The 19659-nt window shown below is 36.8% G+C and overlaps 1 long non-coding RNA gene across 1 annotated transcript in view; it reads right to left on the reverse strand.

The window, feature by feature from the left end:
• LOC148045366 (uncharacterized) overlaps window positions 1-17056 on the reverse strand; it is a 41174-nt gene extending 24118 nt beyond the window's left edge. The window contains exon 1 of the long non-coding RNA XR_015696693.1: window positions 16836-17056. This is a non-coding gene — a long non-coding RNA (uncharacterized LOC148045366). The remainder of the gene's footprint in view (window positions 1-16835) is intronic.
• Between the last annotated feature and the right edge of the window lie 2603 nt (window positions 17057-19659).

The following is a 19659-nucleotide window of genomic DNA, read 5'->3' on the forward strand; positions in this document are numbered from 1 at the left end:
AAGTCAATGCTTTTATTTCTTTTTTCCTCTTTACCCTAAACTTCGTTTCCTACTCTTTCTCTTCACAATTTACACACCTATTTTATACTTTGATAAGTTTAATAAAATTATTATCAGACAAAAGCTTTATCCAGATTAAAAAAATACCAACATTTTAGAAGAATGAAATTTACTGAATAGACTTGTATCAGCCCTATGATTATATTTCACTGCATCAATAGGGCCTAGTCTAAACCAATTTTCAGGTTTTTTCTAGGCCTTGGAATTGAAGGCTCTTTGTATATAAAATATTATATATATAATCTCCATTTTTTTAAAAAAAAGCAGAAGGACCTTACCACCACCACCCGTCCCCCCAGGCTCACATGGACTTTGAAAAGTCAGATTGTTGAACAACAGTCTGAACAACAGAGAGGTCCTGTGCTTTCTTGCACATCAGCTCTCAAAAACATATCTGAGATCATTTTCCAAGGCAGCACAGCCATATCTTGTGTTGCTACAATTTCTGTGCGAATATCTTTCAGTCATATTCAAGATACTGGAGGTTTAATGATGTACCATTTTAAACCTCAGTATATGCTGCTTACAATAACCTATTAAATAACTGGTGATAAAGAAAAGGAAGAACAATCAGTGTTATGTCCCTAATTATTTGTGTTTAGTAAGTGTACCAGTCTATTTAAAAACCAAAATCAGTAACAGCAGCAGTTCTGACTAAAGGAAAAAAATGAGGCTGTTATATAAGGAGGTGCTATCTCTTGTTTTCCCTAGAGCAGAGGTGTGCTTTAATTCCTGACATACAGTAACAGCAGCATCTTTATATATCCCCCTCTTATAATAGCTGCTCTTTGGAACTATGAAGATTACCTGAGATAGAATTCTAAATGAATTTTTACAGTATGGAACAGACGGGGAGGAATTTGGGGGTGGATGTAAATCTGCTTCTTAATAAGGACTGCTCAGATGATATCCTTACTTGTTAAGACTTAGCATGTTAGCACTCCTTGTCTTCTCTAAGTCACACAGTGATGCCATTGACTTACTGGCCATTCATAGAGATAGTGTGATTGTATGCAACAGAGAGTAGGCAATAGTTAACCCAGTATGAACATTAGCTTTTACTGTTTTAGAGCTTTACTGAAAACCTATTGGAAACCTATTGGATGATTTTAAAACTCATATGTACTTGAGACCTCCTTAATCTGCTGCTTTCCAGATGATCTTTGGATACATTGGTTAGAATTTCTCATAATTACAGTTCCACAGCACTTCTAGGATACCATTATTGTAAATGTAACAATAATGCCAGCAAAACTTTATTTTAAATTTGTGAATGCACATTGTATTAATAGCATTGTAGTGTTTATATCCTTAAATAGAAAATAAAAAGTATAACCCAATTATGTAATAACTTCATGAATTCAAAGAGAAAGACAAAGAAATTATTCATTCTCAAGAAAACTTTCATAGTTATTTGAAAGTATGCATACATTATATTTTCATTTTTGGTACAGTAGATCTATCAGTTAATATCATAAATTAACCTTTAAGTATAACGTGACTTAATTGCTTGATATTACAGTAAATTAAACTTGCTTCTCCCTCAAATATTTTTTGGATAGATTGTCTTACCTCATGCAATAATCTAAACATTTGAAACTGAAAACAAATACCTGAATATATACTAGTTGACCATACAAAGAAATATATAATCTCTAAATATGTCTGCATTCATCTGACATCAATACCAGTCAATTATAGTAAGATTAACAATTTAGCATTAATTGGGATTTCCAGCATGCATCCATCAGACGATTTTTACATGCTAGAATAGTTGACATTAAGGTACAAAAGACAATTCTATTCTTTCCCTGGCAAATGTTGGTTTCTGCACATGAGGTCTTATAATCTATTAAAGAGTTTTGAAATGGAAGTTTTGTTTTATTTTAATCTATGAAATAATCCTGAAGAACAACTGGGAATAAATTCAAGGACTATTTCCTTTGGAATAAGGAAATTTCATACATATATGGGGAAAATACTCAGTCATGTAGCTTTAAATTCATTTGTTCTTGAAAAATAACACTTTAGCTCTATCACATCAAAGACAACAAAAATAATCAGACACAAGATTTATCTTGCTTAATTGGTACTTTATCTTTTTGCATACAGTATGTGTCTGCATTTTGATATAATTAAACTGTTTAAACAGAAAAGTCAGACTTTATAATGGTTCATTGGGTTAAGATCCTCAATGCTCTGCTCTTCATCCAGAAATAGAAACTGAGGTAAATTTACCACTTATGACCACAGAGCAGCATGATATCTCTTCATTCCAAACTTCAAGCTGCTGATCCACACAGCAGGAGAGAGATTCATTTTAAATTAAATTCCACATGCCGAGAACCAGACTTTAAAAGCAATGAGGCAAAATTGTTGCTTTGACACTGCTGGTTCTAGAAAAGTCTGTGCTAAGGGTCTTTGGTCCCCTCTATTTTCTATGAAAATTATTTTTTCCTCTTAGCAACATTAATTAAAAAAAAAGAGGTATGGAAGGTCTTTGAAAAAGGCTCTGTTGAATACCAACAATAGTTGTCTTTCTATTATTCAACAGAAGACAAAATAAGGGCTATATGGAGCTTAGAGATATAAGGGATATATAAAGCTTAGCAAAACAACTCATTTTAAAAAAAATAAGCAGCTATTATGCAGGGTCCAACTACCTTAGTGTGTGGGGAACTGTGGATTATATTATGGAATGAAGGACATATGATGTGCCTCAACATGCCTTCATTAGCTGTAATTAATTTTGTTGCTATAGAATTGCCTACTCCTCCTGCCGCCTCTATGCTTATAATTAGATGAGGAACACTCATTTTTCAAGAGTTTACAAGGAAAAGCTATTAGCTTCATGCAGGCAATTGGCTGACACTGTCTATGCTTCTCAAGCTTTTTGTAGAAACTGGAGCAGGGAGGGTAGGGAGACCAAGGGCAAATTACTCCTGAAGCTATTATAGAAAAAATGGAATCACATATAAACAGCAACAACAAAAATATGGGACTTGCATTTAGACACGTGTTTCTAAGAGCCAAAGTATTGTATGCTTTAGAGAGGGCTGCTATTTCCATTTGGTTATTTCAGATGTTTAAAATGAAAATCAAAGCAACATGGGAAAATGTGGGATAATCATACCACATCTTTATACTATAAAATCATATAAGTACCATTCATATATTCATCCATATCATATTGTTCTGTCCAAAGAACGTTCAAAGCACTTTAAAAAGAACATAATTAAAATATGATCAAGCTTGAGCTCCATTATATTCATTAATCTGTGTTTTAGTGGTTTTAATCTGTGTCTGAAATTCAACTTGTGCTGCATTTCACCTACTCTGTTTCTCCTGTAAATATCCCTAAAGAATATGATGAACATATGCACTCTGCTTTCTTGATGTGCACATATGCCTAATTATGTGCATGTCCTCCAGTTATTGTTTGAAAGAAATAAGTACCAATTCTTATTAATTTAGGATTACTGTACCATTAATGTGAGCATACTGAAAATAAGTAATTCTGAGATGGATATCTTAATTTTTAGCCCAGTGATAGCACAGAAAGTATTGTGCTCGCAAGCATGTTACATTTGAGAATACTAATATTATTACCAGCAATTAGAAAATGTCATTTCCCTTAAGTTGTTTTGAAGGAGTATAAGGATAGAAATAAAGCTGTAATTCCATCATGAAAGGTACTAAATGTAAATAGTATGCATAAATAATGATTCTTCCTCAATAATGTAATATATGGATCTCAGAAGGCAGATGAAAAACAGCTACCAGTATATAAAAGTTAGTGATGGAAGAAAGTGAGGCTCCTGAATATTCATTTGTGATCATATGGAAGATAATTGATTCCAATGTTGGATTAACCTTTACTAAGTGAACTGCAAAATATATATAGCTTTATAAATAGGAATAGGAATAAGACAGAGAAGAAGAAACATATGGCAGATCTAATTAAAATAGAGAGGGCTATTTTCTTAATGTGCCCTTTCAGTTTATTCTGTAATAGATGCAGCAGGGCAAACCCAACCTCTTAGATGGATTTGATACCATAAAGCCACATTTAGGAATTTTAGGCATTGGTAGTAGCACATTAATATTCCGTATCATCATTGTATACAGTCACCTTCCCATTAGCATTTTAAATTTACTACATTGCACTTTAGGGCAGTGGTGAAATTCAAAGTTTTTTACTACTGGTTCTGTGGGCATCACTTGGTGGGCATGGTAGGGGAAGGATACTACAAAATCTCCATTTTCACCCCACTCTGGGGCCAGTCAGAGGTGGTATTTGCCTGTTATCCAAACTACTCAAATTTTCCACTGTCGGTTCTCCAGAACCTGTCAGAACATGCTGAATTTCACCCCTGCTTCAGGGGATGCAGTGGCTAAGACACTGAGCTTGTCGATCAGAAATAGCAATAGCAATAGCAGTGGACTTATATACCGCTTCATAGGCCTTTCAGGCCTCTCTAAGCGGTTTACAGAGAGTCAGCATATTGCCCCCAACAATCTGGGTCCTCATTTTACCCACCTCGGAAGGATGGAAGGCTGAGTCAACCCTGAGCCGGTGAGATTTGAACCGCTGACCTGCTGATCTAGCAGTAGCCTGCAGTGCTGCATTTAACCACTGCGCCACCTTGGCTCAAAGGGTACCAGTTCGGCGGTTCGAATCCCTAGTGCCGCATAATGGAGTGGGCTCCTGTTGCTTGTCCCAGCTTCTCCCAACCTAGCAGTTTGAAAGCACATAAAAAATGCAAGTAGAAAAATAGCAACCATCTTTGTTGGGAAGGTAACAGCATTCTGTGCACCTTTGGCGTTTAGTCATGCCGGCCACATGACCACGGAAACATCTTCGGACAGCGCTGGCTCTTTGGCTTTGAAACAAAGATGGGTACCATCCCATAGAGTTGGGAACGACTAGCATGTATGTGCGAGGGGAATCTTTACCTTTACCTTACAATACACTTCAAATATATATGCACTGATTTTTTTTTTTAAAAACTGTTCTAATATCCCACTTGAATCCCATAATGCAAGTCATAACTGAAATGGATGGCCAATGGAAATTGAACAAACAAACAAATAAATAAATAATGGAAGACTATTGTATTTGTACTGTATAATAATAGAATGTATAATATTTTATACTGTATTATAATTTTTAAAAATTTAATGAAATACACAAAGCAGTCAGTGTACAAATGTTCTGACAGACTTTCTTCAATCATTCTGCATGAATTTAAAATCTATTTAAAAGTCTGATGTAACATACAGCTTTTACACTGATAACTGTCCAAGTTACTGTCAATACTTGTTTTTTGGTTGAGGAAAAAACATAGATGGATAACTTTGAGCCATTGTTTAAATCTTGTATATTATAAAATCTGCACAATTGACAACAGGTGGACACGATTATAGAAGAAGTCAATAGGCACTTTATCATCAATGAGTAATTCCTTCAACTTTAATCCTGTATATCCACAATCAAATTACATATACTTTATTCTGGGTAAATCTTTGCAAAAATCCCTTATCAACTATTTCTTCTTGGGTTTCTGGTTGCCTAGTTGTGATTTGATTACATCTAACATTGACAAATGCCTGTGATATATCCCTGCAGAAAAGAAACATGAAGCAGTTTGCCTGTCTTTTAAACGAATGATCTATAATCCTTCTGATTCAAAAAGCTCAAAATGTGTATTACTCTACTTTGGCTACATTCTACTTTCTTTCATCTGGCCCACCGGGAGAAATGAAGGGATTTAATCTGGTCTGCACTCTTGATTTAGTTCTGTATGCCTTTTTAAAAGGCAACAAGATTCCCTATTGGGCAATGTTGGGTTTCAAACTTTTGGATTTCCTGGCAACTTCAGAGGCTGGGTAGCCTACTTTCTGAGTACAGATTGGTGATGGCTGGTTCCTACACCAATTGTAGCTCAATTCGGTTTAAGACCAATCAGTAACCAGACCATCTATCTGCCTATAAAGACAGGAGCCCAGACATCCATCTCAGTTGCTTGTGGTCCATATATCAGACCATCTTACTTCTAAAGATGCCAACCAGGGTGATCAACAACACATCAAAAAATTGGTTGTCAATTCAGCCCAACAGAAAGCCTACACCATATTCCTTCAGTAAATTATATTGGCTTTAATTGAGAATGTATGACCCACCCTGACCTCTTCTTTGTTCAGCTCAAACTACATTTTTTTGCCTTAACTTATAAATGCTCATTTTCAATTTGCAAAAAAAACTTTCCTGCAGTTTTTCTTAAACCTCTCTGCTGAAATTGCGAACTTTTGCCGCCATCATGCAAGAAAACACAATTCTTTTTAAAGGGGGTTAGAGTGTTTTTTCTTTTTCTTTTTATTGAGCACATTGTTGAACTGTCTGAAACATTTAACACCAAGAGATGTGCTATTCCAAGAACCATTAATCTCTGCCAGGGATAAATGCTGTATTAACAGGAGGCTATAGAATGTGGTCTAGCACTGGGTTACCCATTAATTTTGACAAATGTATCTGATTTCTATATCTGTTCATATCAAAACACTTTCCATTGAATTCTAGTTTCCAAATTATAGGAAATAATTATGTGGCCTCATCCCACGTTGTGAAATGAATGCTTCTCTGGGCACCACACTTTACAAAGGATTCAGACAACTTGTGAAAAGTTCAGAGCAGGGCAGCAACATGATCAAAGGAAAAGAAAAAGTCTTATGAAGAGAAACTGAAATAGTTGGGAATATTTATCTTTGAGAAGACAGAGACGATGTGATAATATAATGACACTTTTAAAACATGAAAAGGAAGTAACACTTGAAGAAGGTCAAGCAGGACATGAAATAATGAATTTAAGTTAGAGGAAGGCAGATTCCAGCTGAATGCTAAGAAAAATTGTCAAAATAGTAAGAGCAAAGGAGCTGATACTTCTTTATGGGCTGATGCCAAGTTACTTGAAGACTACATGTCACTACTAGAGATAACCCAACTACTTCAGTCATGCCAGGGAAAGCAGTTGGTTATCCCAATTTCTGGGAGGTTTGGGAGGTCAAAACTCAGAAGGTTTTTGATTTTTTGACAATGGGGTCAGTCCTCTAGAATGGCTTCCCATTGGAGGTTTGTCTAGCTCTAATATTGTCTGCTTCTGGAAGAAGTTGACAACAACTTTTCTGGAGGGTTTTTGAGACCTGATACATGTATTTGATTGTCTTATGTTAGAATGTGTCTCCTTGGTAATGGAGTTATATAGAGCTTGCTGGTTACTTCTGCCAGGTTTCCTCCTACTTTAAAAGTCCCCTGGGGTGATATCTTTCCAGTTTCTAGGCCACCCCCTTTGTCTTCCCCATAGACATGGGTTGTTGATCATAATGCTGGTCAGCTAGTTGTACCAGAAATGATTCAAGTTGCCTCAGTTCAATGACTTCCATATTTGCATTAGCTCCATTATGTTTACCCCAGATAGTCTAGATGCCATTTTCATTTTGTGATAAAGGTCTGATAGAAATCAGGCAAGTATTCTTCAAGAATTTTCTGGTGTCAGTCTTAGCTAGGACTTCACCATGATCTTAAGTATCAGAGAGTTGTCTAAATATTTCAGTCATTGACAGAATGGAACCAAGATGTCCATATGTTGATTTCCCCAACTTTGCAGTACAGTAGAACCTCTGGTCATGACCATAATTCATTCCATAACTTTGGTCACAAACTGAGTTGGTCATGACTTGAATCTAATTTTAGAAATTTGGTACTTACAAAAAAAATGGTGTGGAGGGGGAAATCGACCGTGAAAAAAAAAAGTGAATTTTTCGGTCGGAACCCAATTTGGTCATGGTAAGAAGTGTTCGTGACCAAAGGTTCTACTGTATTGATAAGTTTTTAAAAAGTTATTCAGGATGTATCAAGATCCATATCTTCACTGTATTCTTGAAACTTGTATCAATCCACAGAAGATGTTATATTGGTTGCAAGACAAAGTGCTTTGCTTTCAGCTTCTTTATTTCATAGAATTATCTAGTCATAGGTCGCAAGGTACCCAAGTCCACTCCTCTGCCCAGGATTTCTTGGTCCACAGCAGAAATAGAAATATTTTTTCTTGAAAACCTCCAGTGATGGAGCACACATGATTTTGGGAGATAGACAATTACATTCTTAAAAACTCTCATAGTCAGAAAATTCCTCCTTATTTCAAGTTTGAATCTTTCTCTGGTTTTCTCATTGGTTTTTGATCTTACCCTCGGAGTTATGGAGAATAAATCCCCACACACTGTCCTGTGGCATCCTTTTATGTATTGAAAGACTGCTATCATGTCTCTTTTTAGCCTTAAGCACTCTATTGTGCCTACTGTTCCTGTCCTACTATCCCCACTTATTTGTGCCGATTTCATTAATACTCATGTTTATTCTTATACCTATTATCTTGTAAACAATTGACAAATAAATAAATAAATAAATAAAATGTGTCATCTGCACATCTTCTATTCCCTCCTCTTTGTCATTTATGAAGATGTTCAAGATTATTGGGCTCAAGACAGAATCCTGAAATACCTCACTGCATCTGTCCCTCTGTGTGGGCGTAAACCCTCAGCTTCTGTTTTACAATATTATTGGTCCAAACTGACCAAAAAGATCAATCTGCTCAAACTTAACTCTTTCAGCTTTCTTCTCCTATTTACACAGATGAAAAATAAAACATCTGAAAATAAATCTGTTATGTTTTATACTACTTTTTTCTACAAAAATAATTTCTTTCCAGAATAAAAATTAAAGCAAGACTGCCCATCAATTGCATCATCTACTACAACTTAACGTATTTTCCCAGGGGCCATCTCAGGACAATTTACTGCATGAAGCAGACCAGTAAATGGCATTCTTCTTGCCCTGTCCTTCTCTGCCCACATTAGTACTTGGGACAGACACCTAACTAATGTATTTTGGTACCTGAGGCATAAATTCTCATAAGCACCTCTTCTCACCTTCCAGCAGAAAAAAATCAGTTGGTTGGATTGGTTAAATACAGAGCTTAAGTAAACTGCCACCAAAGTTGGCCTACTTTAACTATAATAAATTCATAATCAACAATTTGTTGCCTTTTCATGACACTCAAAGTCAATGGCCCGAGGCAGTTGCCTCAGTCTGTCTAGTGGCAGGCTCGGCCTTGACATTTCCTCATTAATCCCCTTTTCACCTTCCTTCCCCAGCCACAGGGCCTCCTGGCCTTTCATGCTGCTGTTTTCTCTGTAAAAGGCAGCCTCTAAGCCACAATTCTCTGTCTCCTTCAAAAGCCTCACTTTCCTAACAGTTGCACTTTCAGAACTTGCTGTTTCCCAGACGTTGCCTGTGTGCTGAAGGGAATAAATGTTCAACTTCTCCTAATTCATTGCCGGCGTATTTATGGCCTAGTGACGCCAGTGCAGTTTGTGTCATTCTTGATCACAGTTAGCTCCTGACATTGCATTAGCTTTTGTGCAGGGAGTCAGGGTAATTTAATTGAATTGGGAAATAGGAGCAAGACGAACATCACTCCACCTATTCTCTCTCTCCTTTTTCCTCCCTGGTCTCAGCCTCCTGAGGAAACCTTAGAGAATGCAAAGCTTTAGGCAGGAACCTGCTTTACATATGTTACTAATTGGAAATTAGTAAACAATGAAATAAAAACTGGGTGATTGCAGTGTTCCTCTTCAGTAAACAATTTTGTCATCTTTCTGCCCCCTGTCTGCTATTATGTATGTATGCATATAAGAGATATAAGACCAGTGGGACTTGTGCCATGCTGCAGCTGTTGTATTATGCCACAGGGATTTTTTTCAGCACAAGACATTATCCTAAACCAGGAATCACTAGTGGACCAGAAAGCTTTTCAGCTGGCATTTGAATAAATTAGCACTAGATCACTCATTCAATGTGATAAATTAGCATTCAAATTAGCAATGATCCAAATTCATTGGATCAGCCACTCAGTCATCAGAAGAAAGGATAACTAAGAAGTATCTTCCATGAATCTACTTTTGTGATCTTTGTTTCATATGGAGGATTTGCAACATCCAGTTTCCCAAGGCAATCCAGCCAATGACCACTAATCTAGTCATAAAAGAAAAATTTCCTTTGTCTTTATAAATTGTTCCTACCATTAAGTATCATGTATGTTCATTCAACAATTTGCATAAGCTCTCTTTTTTTTCTCCATAATTGCAATTCCGCTTCAGGAACTCTGTATCATTACCCGCTCAGCTAATCCACTTAAAGAATAATGCAATAACAGAGTTGGAAGGGACCTTGGAGGTCTTCTAGTCCAACCCCCTGCCTAGGCAGGAAACCCTATACCATTCCAGACAAATGGCTATCCAACATCTTCTTAAAGACTTTCAATGTTGGTGCATTCACAACTTCTGGAAACAAGCTGTTCCACTGATTAATTGTTCTGTCAGGAAATTTCTCCTCAGTTCTAAGTTGCTTCTCTCCTTGATTAGTTTCCACCCATTGCTTCTTGTTCTACCCTCAGGTACCTTGGAAAATAGTTGGACTCCCTCTTCTTTGTAGCAACCCCTGAGATATTGGAACACTGCTATCATGTCTCCGCTAGTCCTTTTTTCTATTAAACGAGACATACCCAGTTCTTGCAACCGTTCTTCATATGTTTTAGTCTCCAGTCCCCTAATCATCCTTGTTGCTTTTCTCTGCACTCTTTCTAGAGTCTCCACATATTTTCTATATCGTGGTGACCAAAACTGAATGCAGTATTCCAAGTGTGGCCTTACCAAGGCATTATTAAGTGGTATTAACACTTCATGTGATCTTGATTCTATCCCTCTGTTTATGCAGCCTAGAATTGTGTTGGCTTTTTTGGCAGCTGCTGCACACTGCTGGCTCATATTGAAATGTTTGTCTACTAGGACTCCAAGATCCCTCTTACAGTTACTACTGTTGAGCAAGGTACCACCTATACTGTACCTGTGCATTTCATTTTTGTTGCCTAAATGTAGAACCTTACTCTTGATTTGTACAAAACCTGAAATCAGGTTGTAAATTCTTATCTGAATTCTGGCTTCCATCTTTTTCCTGTAATTGATGGACCAAGAGATGGGAATCTAGAACACTGATTGTGCTTAGGAATTTGTGCTGTGAAGCTGTGTTGTACTAGGTCATGAGTGTCAAACTTGCAGTGTCACATTGCTATCACGTTGCTGTCATGTTTCACAATGGTCCCCCCCCCTTCATGGAGCTGGGGTGGGTGTGGCCTGCATGTGAAGCGTCTGATCTGCGGGCTGACCATACTAGGTTATATGTGAATAGAAATGAGCTGAGGACAAACTATTGCACAGCATTTTCTAGAACATTTGAAACCACCACTTAATCATATTCTTTGGATTCAGTTAGTGCTTTTTAATGGTCTGCTTATTTCTTTTCAGGTCAGGGATGATGTATAATAATGGCACATGCTGAATAAGCTGCTATTTGAGCTTGCAAAAGATTCATTAGAACTGGTAGAGATAGTTGCTTTAAAGAATAAAAGTGGTTCTTAAGAAATTTTGTTTGCTGCTCATGATACAACAATAGCAATAGCACTTAGACTTGTATACTATCTTATAGCACTTTACAGCACTTTTTTACAGAGTCAACATTTTGTCCCCAGCAATCTGGATCCTCATTTTACTGACCTCTGAAAGATGGAAAGCTGAGTCAACCGTGAGCCAGTCAGGATCAATCTCCAGGATGTGGGCAGAGTTAGCCTGCAATACTACATCCTAATCACTGCATCATCAGGGCTCCTATATACAAGACTATCAATGGTGCTTGCTGGGATTATGGATATTATGGACTGACACATCTAGGGGGTATCAGGTTATGAAAAGTTAATGAACTCACACATTTCTATTATACAATCATTGCATCTTATTCAAATAAATGTAAAAAATGTTTGATAAAACATTTTAAAAAATGAACTAGAGGCCAAAGAAAGATGGAGACAAGAACAGGTTTTATTTTAAATTTGCTTTTCCCTTACAAAACTATTATCTGTCAGCAATTTAATCATTTTTGATAGCTTATTTAGCCACACTTTTTAATATCTGCAGATATCTGGGTATGCCTTAATTGCTGGCTGCTTCTGTATAAAATGGTTCATGGGAAGGATCAGATATATGCAAGCATTGTGGCCACAGGTGTCTTCATGTTTTCCTTTGAATACAATTTTTTGATTCATTTTATTAGTGTGTAAACGTTTTTTTAAAAAAAAATTAAACTTGCTTAATTTCCATTGTGAATTTAAGTTCAATAAAACGTATTCCTTGGTTATGGGTCTGTATGCAATTCAATAGTTCCTAGGTACTTTTACATTATTAACTAGTTAGGTAACATCATCAGTATCAGTGAGTGAATGTTCATTGTTTATCTTCAGTACCTTGCCCACCCAGAATTGGTAGGGTACACTTTTCTCCTTAACAATTCGTTGATTAGCGTATTGTTTTTCTACTTGATTGTTTGTCTGGTATTAATTCCTGCTTATCTGGTGTAGGCTGCTGAACAAAATGGGCTCTGATTTTTTTGTCCCCCCCTCCTAGTTTTTTATTGTTTTTTTAATGTTGTACACATGTAGCTTATCTCTAGCTGTCTACTGATGATTGAGTTGTCTCAATGCCAAACTTCCAATTCCCTGCCATTTTTTTGAGAGACTCTACCATACTTTGAATCTGTCCATCATATCCTGAGTAATACTGGCAGAGCAAGTTACTGTATATAAATAGGAAACAAACCCCACACTCACTAGCCCTGATGATGTTTACTAGTTTTGTGGTGAACATCTACAAAAACAATTAAGTACAGAAAGCACCAAGGAATTCACAATTGCTGCTTCACTTACTGTACCAGGTCACTATTGTTTTGCATTATCCTACTACTATTTAATAAAATGTTATACCACTACCCATATAAAAGAAGTAACCCCCCCAAACCCTGCAGACTATATACGTTCCTTAATCTACAATTAGTACATTTATTATATATGTAGGTGCACCAAAAGGTTATTAAGCCAGCTAGGTATAATGGTTAAAGTACCAGGCTAGAAACTGAGAGACTGTGAGATAGTGACACTATCTTCTGCCAGCTGGTGATCTTGGGGAAATCACTCTCAGATCCACTTCTCAAAACCACTTCTCAAAAACCTTGTCAAGATCACTGCAGGGACTAGTCCAAGGAGTTGCCAAGAGTCAACAATGACTCAAAGGCACAAAGCAGAGGTGGTATTCAGCTGGTTCTCTCCGGTTTGGGCGAACTGGTAGCAGCAGCTGCGGGACACTCCGCCTCCCGCCCCGACGTAATGCACAAGCACTGTGCATGCACAGACATGGCCTGTGCACTCACATTTGTGAACCAGTAGGGAAGGTAAGTGAATCCCACTGCTGGCACAAAGGCTACATAAAGGTTATCAGGATGAATCAAGAATTCTCATTTCATTTTTCCCACCCCAACCCTTCAAGCTATATGAAGTAGCCCACAGTGTGGTGAATTTATATTTGCTGTTGTTAAGTTCATTGAGCTTGGATGGGTTCTCAGTACATTATCTGCACCACAAATATCTAACACAAGACTGAACACACACATTTTTATTTTGGACTCTCAATTGCTTGTGACAGAAATGTATAATTGGGTGTCTTAGTCAATACTTGATTTAGAAGTTCTTAAATCCTTGATCTTATTCATATATACGAGATCAATAGCCCATTAATGTGAAGAATTAAAATAATGATAAACCAAGAACATGGATTTTCTTCGGAGAAACAAAGATTTATGTTCCTACCACAAGCTGTGTGTGAGTGACCAGTGATAGTGCCTGGCCATATGAACCTCTCAGGTTGCCTTTATTTATCAGAGATAAAAGGCTGATGCCTATTTTTTCTTTCTGTATAGTTTTTTTTAAAGAGTAAATTAGATTCCTAATTAATTTAAGATTTATTTAATGAAGAAATATTCTACTTTAGGAAAAACATACACCTATTATAAAGCTTAAGGTTAAGCTTCATATGGAAAAGTAAGGCAGGATTTCTTCAGTCCTCATCTACCTAGCTAAAATTTTTGAATTTGGTTTATGTGAAGGAACAATGCAAATATACTGTACATTTAGCTGATAATGTGTATCACCTTAAAATAATCTATAGTTTATAAAGGTAATCAAATTAATCTATAGTTTGGGGTTTAGACATTTATATTTAGTTTTGAATAGATTCATTACAAAATCTGCTGATTTAATTCACACTTCATCTTCACTAATTACAGTAATCCTCGACTTACAACAGTTTATTAGGTGATGTTCAAAGTTACAACGGTACTGAAAGAAGGGACATGACTATTTTTCACAGTTATGATCTTTGCAGCATCCCCATGATCCTGTGATCAGATGCTTCATACTCATGAACTGGTTCATACTTATGAATTTTGCTGTGCCCCAAGGTCATGTGATCACCTTTTGCAACCTTGTGACAAACAAAGTCACTGGGGAAGCCAGATTCACTTAAGAATTAGGTTACTAACTTAAAAACTGTGGCAAGAAAGGTCTTAAGACACTTAAGAAATGTCTCACTTAACAACAAAAATTGTATCAATTGTGGCCATAAGTCAAGGACCATCTGTACGAATTTCAACGGTATTAGCAAATAATGATGATTGTATTCTCCATTTTATTTTTTGGGAAAGTTACAGTTGCTGAAGCCTTTTATACTTAGAAGTTAGTATACTTACAAATTAGAAGTTACTACTAAGTGCACAATGCCTCTGCGATTAAAGACACTGAGCTTGTCAACTGGAAAGCTGAGAGTTCAGGTTCGAGACTCAAGCACCGTGCAATGTGAATGAGCTCCCATTTTGGCTCCAGCTCCTACCCATCTAGTAGTTTGAAAGCATGCAAATGCATGTAGATTAATAGGTACCACTTCAGTGGGAAGGTAACAGTATTCCATGCACCTTTGGCATATAGTTATGCTGACCACATGACCATGGAAAATGTCTTCGGATAACACTGGCTCCCTAAGCCAAGAAATAGAGATGAGCGCTGCACCCTAAAGTCGGACATGACTGGACAGGGAAACCTTTACTGTTAGTTTATTAAATGTACTATAGAACTTGAATGCAAAGTACAGTATGTATAAATTTAAGAATGTAAGAATGTTGGCATTCAGTAGCTTCTCCATGTTTATTCTGTAGATGATATGATAGAAGCTCCAAGCTACTATTTTGAAAATAGTGAATTGTGTTCTTATCTTCATTAAAGAAAATCAGATTCTAGTTTACAAGCCAACTATACTGCAATATTATCCCCCTGTTCATTTTAAGCAGAAAATGAAAGCATTATTTATAATTAAGCCTCTTTCAATTAAAACCCCTCTAATCATTGCTTGATGTAGTGTGGAGATATACTTGTGCAAATATACTATTTAGTGGGAATAGTTTCACATGGTAACAAATATCCATATTTTATTAAATTTATATGAACCTTAGTCATTTATAACTTTTAAAAATTAAAATGATAATCACTCTCTTTGCTGTTAATTCCAATAAATACATAAATAAATCCTGATATGTACTTTTGTAATGAATTGAAGGCAACATAACCAGTGAACTCCATACAATATGCTATTCTGGAAGCAATTAAAATTAATTCCAAAGTGATTAAGAAATGAGAATTGGCTGAACTTCTGGATAGAGGAGACCATTGGTTTGAAAGAGGGGTAAAAGAGGCGATTTATGTTAACACTAAGCAGAGGGGAAGGGGAACTGCTGTCTACAAAGCAGCAATGCAGCAGTTGTAGAAGATTCCACCTCTATTTGCACTTTGATTCAGGTGACTCTGAGGGCAGAGATAAAGGTGCAAGTGGCCTCAATAGCTTTCAGGAAGAGTGATAATGATCAGATGATTCTTCCAACACAATTTCCCATTCTGTCAGAACTAATCCTCTTGGAACTGATGAAAAATTTTGGATGAGAAGCGAAGCATCTTCAAGAAAAAAACAGTCCCAATTGCCTTTTGAAAAAGTAACTTTGAGACAATTATGACCTGGATGACTGAGAAACTCCACAGACATTGAGTCCTTAAAGTATGGGTGTCAAACTAACCATGTCACATTGCCATTACGTGACATTTCATGACGTTTTTTTTCCATTCACGGAACTAGGGTGGGTGTGGCCTGCATGTAATGTATCTGGCCTGTGGGCTGCCAGTTTGACACCCTGCCTTAAATGCTACACTATGGCTATGAACTTAGATGTAAGGTAATCCTTGACTTACAAAACAGTTCATTTAGTGACCATTCAAAGTTACAACAGCACTGAAAAAAAGGAATTTAGGACCCTTTTTTCACACTTACAACCTGTAATCATGTGATCAAAATTCAGATGCTTGTTGCTGTGTCCCAGTCATGCAATCATCTTTTGAAACCTTTTGACAAGCAAAATCAATGGGAAAGCCAGATCCATTTAACAACTGGTTTACTAATTTATCACCTGCAGTGATTCACTCAGTGGTGGGTTTCAAATTTTTTTGGAACCTCTTCTGTAGATGTGGCCTGCTTTCCGGGTCCACTGGTGGAATCTCTTCTAACTGATTCGGTAGATTTGATGAACCGGTTCTACCGAACTGGTGCGAACTGGTAGGAACCCACCTCTGGATTCACTTAACAACTTGGGCAAGAAAGGTCATAAAATGGGACAAAACTCACAACAAATATCTTAACAATGGAAATTTGGGGCTCAATTGTGGTCATAAGGCAAGAATTACCTGTAGATTTCCAGCTGCTCAACTCATTAGTCGACTTCAAAAATTTTGCTCCTGCAGTTTACTCATAAGAGGCAGCTGCCCAGAAATCCTAATCCTTTTTCCTAAGAAATTTCATGGGTCTGAATACTGTATCCGGCTGCTGATTTTAGCCATAATGTCATCCCTCTATTTTCAGGGACAATATCATTTTACCATGTCCTCATCAGAAGTCCCTGGGTGGTTTGAAGTTATTGTTGTGCCATCACTGAGGACAAGTATCCTGCAGAAGCACAATAAATTCATCATAGGTTAGGACTTAATATCATAATGGCTTTCAGATGACATGATTACATTTTGATATATTTTGAAGTTATAGGACACATACTCCATATATATGTAGCGAAAAAGAATTATAGCCATCTTTTTAGGACAAGATATACCGCAGTTGCTTTTAAAGTCAGCAGCAACCATATTATAAATAGCAGCTTCTCAGAATGCTTCACTTTCAATTTCTGAGCATTACATAACTTTGACTAAAGCTGCAGATCTCAGACTTTTTGGCATCTAGTCATTGTTTTTGCAGCCTAGGTCTGATATTTTGTCCTTGATAACTTGCTAGCTGATTGAGTTCTTACAGAAGTAAATAATTTGAGAGACCAGTTTTAAGCCACAAATTCTCTTTTTATGAGTATCCATGATTTTTTTCTTATACACATGGGGGGGACATGCTAAAAACTCGTTAACCAATTGCTAACTCTCCAGTTGAATATAGAGTATCTGAGAAATTACCGTAGTGCGAATTTTAGCAGTATGCTCTCGATGATGGTAAGCAATTATCCATAATGGACAGAATCAGTTACAATGTTTACCATAATGCTATCTCAGCCTAATTCAGTGTAATCCCTCTCTACAGATTTATTCCTTTGATTACTTTAGGTTTTGTTCAAGGCCGTTTTGTACATTTTCAGACAACAACAAACCATTCGTCATACTTGGCAGGACACATTTGGAAGCAGATACGTTTTTATGGAAAGAAAGGTAATATTGCCATTTTGTTTTGTTCTATTGCTTCCCCTCATTCTTAATATTTTAAAAATTATTAATGAAACTCAAGAAGAATTGAATATGCCAAGGGAATTGTCTCCGGGTTCACTGACACTCTTGATTGACCAGTTGGGGATCTTATAATTATAAAAGACAAATTGATAATTGTGTACCAATCAGATTATTGGAAATTTATCCAAGAGACCAAGGCTTGAATGATTGCTCAAAGTTGCTGCAAGTTTCATAAAGTATAACATATATCAATACTTCTAGATATAGGTTTAAGCTCTTTAATTTCCTTGGAATATGTTCTTCATAAATCTTACTTGGTCATACTTTTTTAACCAAGTCCACAATGGCTGACTTTACACAGCCGAAACCTAACAAACCACATCTGTGAATTAGTGCAATATGCAAATCTCTAAAACATTTTTTCCAGATTATTTTAATTAAAAAATAAATAAAAGGAAAGTTAGAATGTTGCAATTAAAACGTTCCCCTCCCACCTAACCTAGCTTTCCAGCAATGTCACTGGGGTCCCATAGCAATTTCAGAGACATTCTTATATGGTGAAGGAAGTGCAGTCCAGTGCTTTGTTTGCCTTATGTTGTGTGGATATTTTGTGATTGGCCACATTTACCATGGTAACCATTTGTGAAAGCCATCATCTGCATACAAACTTCTGAATGTGCCCATTGGCCCAAAAAGCTTTGGAACTTGTCCTGGGAAATGTATCAGATGATTGCTGTTTTAACGAAACTCTAAGTCTGTCCTGTATCATGGAACTCATGGACTCAAAGGAATATTTATATATCTTCTTTATAAATAAAGACAATGAAGCGCAAGCTTTCCTGCAAAAAGTTGCTTTCAATCTTGTGTGATGTGATGACAGATGTTTAGATAAATAGTAAAAAGGGTGGCAATTCATTATTTTAGTTATTTATTCTAACTCACTCTGCCATAAGAGCTGGGAGCAGTCATAACGATCAAGTAAAACTCAAACCAAAATCCCCTTTATATGTTTATATTCCTGCTATTAAAGCCCAGCTGAAGCAAAAAGTGTTACTGTCATACAGTGGTGGTTTCCGGATTCAGTTTCAATGAGTATAGTTGGAACCGCCCCAGAGTTACCCACCTGCACGTGTGCAGCGCGCGCGAAAATGCGTGCGGTGCACACATGCATTCTAGTATCAAATGACACTTCTGCAGGCCTCCGCAACGCTCCAGCTGCTCTGCAGAGTGTCACACAGGTGCTGTACGCACCATGCGCATGTGCGGAAGTGCCAAATGCAGAAAGCACAGGTAAGGAGTGCAGGCGGGTGGGCGGGCCCTCCTGAGCACCATACCGGAACGGTACCCAGTGCTCCAGGCAGGATCCAGTATGCCTGTACCGGGGCGTATCACCTGCAACCCACCACTGCTGTCATTAGAAAAGATGGTAGAAATGCAAGTAATAAATAAATTAAAAAATCTTATTACAAAGGAAGGTAATGGAAAATGTTCTGAATTCATTAATCCACTTTTTGATTATGTCATCCACATCTTCTCACCTTATTACAAGCTACTATGACAAGCATGAGTCATCCCAAATGCTATCACATGCTTCTCCTTTTCTGAACCAGGACTTTCTTTTGAGCTTGTATACGATTATCTTGAATTAGAAACATTTTTGTAGGTTAAATTGTCATATGTATTATAAATATTGTGGTTAATATATTTTTTCCTATTTATTTATTGCAGATACATCCAAACTATCCTCCAAGAAATGAAACTGAAATACATTGGGTAAGATATAATTTTG

The sequence above is a fragment of the Thamnophis sirtalis genome, unplaced genomic scaffold, assembly GCF_051295495.1.
Source record: "Thamnophis sirtalis isolate CommonGarterSnake01/CBP01778 unplaced genomic scaffold, rThaSir2_p1.2 scaffold_5, whole genome shotgun sequence".
In the NCBI taxonomy this organism is placed as follows: Eukaryota; Metazoa; Chordata; class Lepidosauria; order Squamata; family Natricidae; genus Thamnophis; species Thamnophis sirtalis.